General features: G+C 40.5%; 1 protein-coding gene across 3 annotated transcripts in view; it reads right to left on the bottom strand.

Annotated features, from left to right (window-relative positions):
• Positions 1 to 7,257, bottom strand: part of LOC124403618 (raftlin-like) — a 96,905-nt gene extending 89,648 nt beyond the window's left edge. For 2 of the 3 annotated variants that reach the window (XR_006928919.1, XM_046877294.1), the window contains exon 1: positions 6,575 to 7,256. The gene's annotated coding sequence lies outside the window, so the exon portion shown is untranslated. Of the gene's footprint in view, positions 1 to 6,574 lie in introns of all 3 variants that reach the window. The other variant, XM_046877295.1, reaches the window with a different exon arrangement.
• Positions 7,258 to 8,434: the final 1,177 nt, after the last annotated feature.

The following is an 8,434-nucleotide window of genomic DNA, read 5'->3' as shown; positions in this document are numbered from 1 at the left end:
ATACGCCAGTGTTTAATTACAAAGAGCTTGATTAGCCGCGATTAGAGGCGAGACACGTTGAAGAGTTTAAAGAATGACAAGCGTGAGTGACCTTTATTCTTGTTAAGTGACAAAGAGCTCTAAGGCGCAGCTTCCTGCCCTGTATTTTTGTCCGATCAGCAGGGAAGCCACTCTCTGGGATGCCTTGTTTGGACTTCTTGTTTCCTTCCTGTGCTTCCTGCATGAGACTCTTCACCTAGGTGGGAGCATTGTGTGTAAGTATGTGTCTGTGTGTGTGTGTGTGTGTGTGTGTGTGTGTGTGTGTGTGTGTGTGTGTGTGTGTGTGTGTGTGAAAAACAAGACTCAAAAGCTCTAAAACGCACTTTGGCATTTGTAGGAAAGCACTGTGACCCATTGTAGAGCAAATGTTAAGCTAACCGTGGGAGTTTGTGTCCTGAGGAAAAAACCGAAGACGTTTTTTATTGCCCACGCAGGTCTACAGTTAACTCTCATCTTTAATAGGAGTTGTTTCCATATGAGCCATATGATGTCAACCTCAACAGTCTGTGAAGGATTGTTTGATGCTAACCCTTAATAAGTGATGACACTCCACTACTTGATATGGGGTCAAATGTGAAGTATGTGATCTTGGAATTGGCCAAAAGAGCAAATGAGGAGGTGAGGGAGTAATAGGAAAGATGTACCTGTAATGTAGGTATGATTGGATAGTTTTTATGAAGGGGTTGAAGTGGCGAAGATTGGATGGAAGCGTGTGAGTGGGAGGTTGGTGGTATAGTTTGGGGGATAGAAAAGGTTTACAAAAGGCTGTCAAATTTGATTGGTTTGTCAAAGGAAATGTGTTTATCCCAAACCGCAATAACTTATAAGTGTAAAAAGTACCTGAAAATCATATTTGAGTAAAACTATAGCTACCTTACTGTACACCAAGTGGAAAATCCAATATAGCTTAAATAAAAATCTGACTATCTAAACAGAGCTTTACTAGTCCTAAACACCAAGACCCATGAAAATGAAAAGCTAAAAACTGTTGATTTGTGAGGTTTTGTTTACTAAAATACGAATCAAATTCTACACCTCAGGAATGCATTTACTAAGATCAACACAACAACCTTTACAACATGTCAGAATGAAAGAAAAATCAAACAAGTCAATCAAAAAAAGAGAAGCAATATTTCAAAAAAGGTATCTTGAGTTAAAAAAAATAAAATGACAAAAATAGATAGAAAATCAATCGTTTTATATAAAGTAAAACCAAATATTCAGAAATAATTGGGATTTGATGAGCCTGTCAGTCTCAGAGATTATAAAGCTACAAAGTTTAGGTTTAAAAGATGAAGGGAGGTGGTAACTTAGTGGTTAAGGCATTGGACTGTAAAGGTCTTGAGTTCAAATCCCAGCCACACCAAACCACTTCTGGGCCCCTGAACAAGGCTAATAAACCTATAGCTCCTCAGTGTGTTGATGAGATAAATGTAAGTAGCTCTGGATAAAAGGGTCTGCCAAATGTAAATTATTGTTCATATCTTTCTTACAATTTTGTACGAATCAACATCAGTATCAGTACTTTACTTCACTATTTCTTTTTCGGACAACTTTTTTACTTTCACTCATTAAATTATTTACACAAATATCTGTTCTTTCTACTTCTTACATCATACAGTAACAGACTCGTTACTTTAGCTTTAATCTATTTGGAGAAATGAAAAATATTTTTTCTTCTCATTGCACACCATTTTCAGCCCATCAAAATATTTCCTGTCATTGGGTGGCTTTTTTAATTTACCACTGGTGTATGATTTCCTGGCTCTCACACACCACAGACGTAGACTAGTTAACGAAACTAACAAGTCGTCTGAGGTTAATGTGGATGAGACAGAGGGAGTCAGTGATGTAAACATGACTGAGAGCTGACACATTTCTGATCACCTGATCATCATCTTTTATCTGCATGTGTTCTATATGGTGGATGTTCAGCCTGAATACATTCATTAGAGAACAAAAATCTTTTTATATCTATATATAAATTTGATGTGAGGTTTAGTTACCAGCATGACACTAAAACAGGTAGTAATAATGACTACTTTTTACTGAAGTATATGTCAGAGCCTGAACTTCTTTACTTTACTTGGGTGAAAAAGTGTAGTCAGAACTTCAACTTTTACTGCAGTCTTTCAAAACATGAGAATCTGCACTTCTACTTGAGTGAAGAAAGTGTGTACTTTTGCCATTTCTGCACTTAAATAGACTTCATGAATATTATTATTATAAGTTCTGGATGAGCGGTTAACATGACAACAATTAAGTTTTTATTGACGTGATTTCGAACAATGCCAGATGTCTCTGGAAAAAAATCTACCCCATACTTCTCTCAGTTCTTTTCTTTGGTCTTACTGTATATAAACCATATATAACAAATATAAAAAACTATGATTGCCTTGTAGCTAGTTTCAGTCCTGATGAACTGCCTTCAGCTAAATGATTTACATAAACTGATTTGATTGGATAAACAGCAAGTGAGGCTCTACTACAGAAGCTGCAGCGATTCACGGTAGGAAAATTAGAGTCGCCGAGGTATGACTTTCATTCATTTATTTCATTTATTTTCAAATTTTATTGTCCCACTACAGTTGTTGTTTCAAGTATATGGTTTGGAAATGCCTGTAGGCAGTGTTAAATGTAGTACATCACTCGATGACAGCTTTTTTTTTTTTATCAATACTATGTATTATTGTATGCAAATGTTCAGACATCGAAATATTAGTGTGGAGAGAATATTAACAAATTAACAAATTTTTCAGTCAGTGCATGTCTGATATGGTTCTTTTGCTGAAAAATCTTTTTAGAACATTTCTGACAAAAAGCATTCAAAGGGACAAGAGACAAAAATCCATCCGCCCAACATCTCCAGACCTGGCCATGACCATGCTGGGAACCCGGCCCCGGCCGATGGAATTGCCATGGGAACCGGCCCCTTGACAACCATTTCATACAAGGCAGAATAAAAGGCGACAATATCTCTCTCTTTTGCTCACCCCCCTTTCTGTCTCTACCCCCCCACCTTTCTCCTCATCTCTCTTCTCTCCTTTTCTAATTCAGATTTAGCCAGACAAATCATTTCCTGCATTCATCGTGCACCTTTTGCTGGAATATTCCTGCGGCAGAAACAGGTTTTATGCACAGGCACAGAAAAAAAAGTCTATAAAAGTGAGGAAAGAACTCAATAAATGAAAAAGACCACACATAGCTAGTTTCTTTGGCCTAGCATGTGAACATTCCAGTGGAATAATCATGGCATGATCTAAATTTGCTCCCAGTCATGTTTATTTATTTATTTATTTTTTAATAGGGCATGTGGAGGCCAAGTCGGTTTTCCTCCCTCGAACAGGATATTGACATCTCCTTCTTAAACATTACCAGATCAATACAGCTGCAATTACCTTGACCACCCATTAACCATTCATCTTTTGAGAAATATCTGAGGTGCTCGCTTTCCCTTTCATGCTTAACCGTCAGTCGCTCGCTAAACAACTGCAGGCCTACAGCTTCCTCACACCTTTTTTGCTCAGACTGCCTTTTAATATTCCATCTCATGACAAAGTGGCGAGGTTTGCGCCCAGGGCCTCCGTCAGCACGTCGGGAAAAAGAGGAAGCTAATCTTCCCTTGAACCAAGAGAGCATAATCCATTCAAAGTGGCAGGGCATAGCGGCAAGGGGCAGAAATAGCCATTCATCTTCCGTCAAAGCGCCCGAATAAGCCGACTCTTTTTTTTTTTCAAGCCATCTGATCTGAAGTCTGTCTTGTAGGAAAAGAGTCAACTTCATTTTCTGCTGTGGCCGGGCCCAGAGTGAGGAGGAACTCTGCGGGAGAACCTCTGCCCTAATTACACGGACCACAAAAGCTCTCGCCAAGACAAGGGTGGCAAAACAAAAAAAGGAAAAAAATTTACAATACACTGTATATAAAGGAAAAAGGTGTCAGTCATTTCAAAGTCACTTCCACACAGTATGGTATGGTGCAGTACTGTTTCAGATGCCAGCAAAGTTGTCCTATTTAGCTTAATTGGGTGCGAGAGGATTTCTGATCCTAATTGGGTTATCAAAATATTGGAGGTTTCCGAGCGATCCGTTAATCACATGCCTTGGAAAGCAAGGACATCTGCCAAGCTCGTAGGTAACGACGACTGGAATTAATTAGCAAACAACACCAGACTTGTAACGAACAGCGAATTTTTCATGACTCATGGATATAAACCTGAAACAGTGCTGTTAGCCAGAGATGGACAGACGGAACAGGCGGTTAATGGGTTTTTATTGCCTTTGGGTGGTCGGAAGAGACCTTTTATGGCAAACAGTCAAGCTGGCATGCAAGCTGATTCATCAAAACGGATCTCCTACTTTAATTGCGGGAAAATCGATGTTCATAGCGGTGCGTAAGGCAGTATGGGGAATCCGAACTGACGTCACGGACACGTCAAACAGGAGAAATGTCTGAGCTGGACATGGTAGCAGTGAATGTTTTCAACATAAGCTTTTGGAAGATGTATATTTTTAGTATTATAACGTGTTGGCTTATTTTGTGCTGATTTTTTATTTTTTTATGTATACTTACTTACATTTTTGTGTTCTGGTGAGTACATTTGATGGGTTTTTTTGTTATACAAACAGGACATTGCCTTTGGGATTTAATCTTGTACATTAAAAAAGCTACAGTACAATGCCGATTCCGTTTCCAAATGTTCTGAAAGAAAAAAACAAACAAATCTTACCTTATACCTGAAGTTGCACATCATTTGAACACACAGTACTTTGCACCTTTCCTTGGAAAAAGTGTTGTAATGTATTGTAAATGTAGTAACTGTACTTAAGTAGTTTTTTGGCTACTTTTTAGTTTCAAAGCTATAAGCAATTTTCACTCTCTACCCAACGACATTTATGATTCAATATATGTACTTTTTGCTTCGCTATATTTTGACAATTATCGTTACCATTAGCATTTTGCACGGCAGCTGTATCTGCTTTGGCTTGTATTTATTTCACAGAAGAGGCGATATTGCCATTATTTTATTTGTCTATTGAATACTAATGGTTTCTCTACTTTGTAATATTACAGTCGTTTTATTTGTTCAGTGAAGATTTTTTAACGACGTGTTTGAAGAGGCTGTTTTGTTGATCTTGGTAAATGCAAGGATTTATTTCCTCTTGGTTTTTTATGGTTTCCCACCCACATCTCCCCAAAACGTATCAGTCGGTCTTCTGGAAACACTAAATTTCCTCTGGGTGTGATTGTGTATCTATATGACTGATCTTCTCCCCAGGGAGCATGTACAATAGTGTTCACAGATTGATCACAATCCTGATAAATATAAAGCAGTGTTGCCATTGGGGTTGTGCTAGAAAATGGTAGTCGTTTGGGTTTCTACGTCTCTGTAGAAGCTTTGCAAGACTTTACGGAGCATAAAAGATCACCACATTTGAAGCGAGAATGCTTATTGAGTCCAAAATGTCTCACAGCTGACTGTAAAGATGTGACAGCAGTTGACACGACGCTCCAGCAGCACAAGCTCCTCTGTGTGCATGGGTTACTGAGAGCCAGCACGGGCGAACACAGCCTGCCTCGCAGGCAGCTGCTGGAACTGATTAATGACAGTTTGCCCTCTCTTGCCCTCTTCTCTACTTTCTTTCTCTCCACTTGCCCACATTCTCTCACTCTCCCTTTATCATCTTTTTCCAGTTCTCTTTTACCCTCAGCTATTCTTTTTCTGAAATACCCTTGACCTCCATTCTCTTAGCACTAACAAGGGCAAAGTCGACAAGAAAGGCTTGTTAAAAAAGTGAAGAATGAAAAAAAAAATTAAGAAGACCAGCGGAGCAGTCGGGTCTCAAAGCTGACGTCCATATCACGCTTCGTTCATGTGACTCGCCGAGAACCAGAACGTTCTTCTGTGAGAGATTTAAGTGTGTGTGTGTGTGTGTGTGTGTTTTATGTGAGAGTATGTGGGAAGTTATGAGGCTTGTGGCTTGCCATGGCTGATCATCAACAGTGATATGCCCTTCATCGAGCACCTCCCTAATGGTCTTAAGCCTAAACAGATCTAAAAATGTTTCGGATCCGAATGAAATCGGATTAAAACGATCTTGAAAATTGCTCACGCATGGAGCTGGTGTCCAATAATCACTTTTGAAAATACTATTTTATGAAGAGTCGCTTTTTGAGCGTTTCACCCTTGAAGTGAGAGAAAACTTATTTGGGATCTTTGGGTCATTTGCAACTATTTTAGATGTGCACACACACACACACACACACACACACACACACACACACACACCTGCATTAAGCCGTAAACCATGGAAGAATTGTAAGGATTATTGATCAGTGCCTTTGGTATTGCTTTGGATAGAAATCAGAAAAGGGCACAGTTTTATATCTTTAATCCGAATTTTAGTAATTTTGCTGTAATTCTTTAGGACATTCATTGTTAAGCTATAAGACAGCGTGACGATTTTGCAAAGAAAAAAACTTCTGAGGACTCTGAGGAGTCTGAGAAGAATCCTGTCATGCACGTCGAGATCTTACCTGCTTGGCCGTGAGAGATCCACAGGTGCGTAAAGTCTCAGCAATCTGAAATCTTCACCTCCAAGTTCACAAACAGCATGAAGCAGAAAACCCCCCCCAAAAAAACAAAAGAACGTGGAATGACGTGTGTCAAAAAAATTCCCAGGTTCCTTTGTGAAGTTCTGGAGCTCCAGATTAGGAGAGCGAGTCCGTGGTGGGTTCCTCGGTGGGCACTTTTTTTCGTGCGGCTCTGTTCACTCAGAATCCCGCTGGTTCGAGTTGTGCGGAGGAGCTAAGCGGAGCACGGAGAGCTCACTTCTTGCGTGCCTGCGTTGAGGTCATGCTCAAACTATGCCTGCGCTGTGTTCTGCAAGCTCAGGAAAACCACATCCTCTGACATCTCTACCTCCTCGCTCCTGCTGCGCTCCCTCTCTCTCTATCTCTCTCACACACACATACACACACACACGCTCTCATTTACTCGCTCGCTCGCTCTCGCTTCAATCGTTCAAGATGACAGACCACGCTGACCCAGACGTTGCACAGCCCCTCCACCCGCTCTCTATTCATGCTCTATCTCTCTCTCTCTCTCTCTCTCTCTCTCTCTCTCGCTCCCTCTCTTTCTTTCTCTCAGTCTGGCCTCCTCCAGCCGCCGCTGCAGTTCCAGCCCACTGACTGAAGAATACATCTGAGGAGGAGGCACGAGGTGAGAGAGAGAGAGAGCGAGAGAGTGAAGGAGGGAGGAGAGGGGAGACAGGGAAGAGGGAAATGCCTGAAAGAGGAGGGGGGAGAAGAGAGGTGGGGATTTGACTAAGGAATTTTGGGACTCGGTTGAAAGTCCAAAAACCAGTGGAAATCATACAAAAAGCATAGAGTAGCCTGGAGCCAAAACAAATACAAAATCTTCGGTTTGATACGTGTAATGTTTTGAGATTACACACCACGCCACAGGAAGTTCTTGAGGTGAATGACATGCATGCAAGCACGCATACCCTTAGTAGAAACCTCTGCACACACACATCACAGAAGCACTTTCACAGAGTGACCAGGGCTCTTGGGTGGCACTGGGTCCCCTGTGGATGGGGTTGTTTAGAGCAGTGCTTCTTTGGTGCAATGTATTTTTTATAAGCTCCACATGAGACCCCCCTAGATCTATTATTCAGACCAATCACTGAGAGAAGGAGGTCGTTACGAAAAGGCTAAATGGTTTGTTTGATTCGTATGTTGGTGACTGATGTTTAAAATTAAGAACCAGCATGGGTTTGTTAACTCTTTGAATCACATCAACTCTCAAATACACTGATCAGGCATAACATTATGACATTATACCATTAGAACTGGTGAAGTGAAAAACACTGATTATCTCTTCATCATGGCACCTGTTAGTGTGTGGGATATATTAGGTAGCAAGTAAACATTTTGTCCACATAGATGATGTGTTAGAAGCAGGAAAAATGTTCAAGCGTAAAGACAAGTTGGGAATAGCTCAAATTGCTGAAGACGTTAACGCTGTTAATGCTCGAAGGGTCAGGACTGTTTTGGCAACAAAAGGGGGACCAACACAATATTAATAAGATAAGATTACGACTGATCAGTGGCCATAAAGTTATGCCTGATTGGTGTATAACTAGAATTTGTGTTCATTCGGGTGCCAGATGTCCACATACATGCATTTGTCAAAAGTCAAAACAATCAAGGTTTTTACGCATAGAATATTAAGGCTTTTTATGGCTTCCGTTAATCCCAGTTGAATCCAAATCTCAAGTTACAGTCCGTAGACAGTTTCATGTTACAGTAGAGTAAAGCAGAGTAGAGTGGAGACGAGAGCACTTTAATAATTCCTAAGGGTACGTTTGGTGCCACAACAGCCATAACACATGA

This window comes from Silurus meridionalis, chromosome 21 (assembly GCF_014805685.1).
Source record: "Silurus meridionalis isolate SWU-2019-XX chromosome 21, ASM1480568v1, whole genome shotgun sequence".
Taxonomy (NCBI): domain Eukaryota; kingdom Metazoa; phylum Chordata; class Actinopteri; order Siluriformes; family Siluridae; genus Silurus; species Silurus meridionalis.
This window is presented reverse-complemented; position numbering and strand designations above follow the sequence as displayed.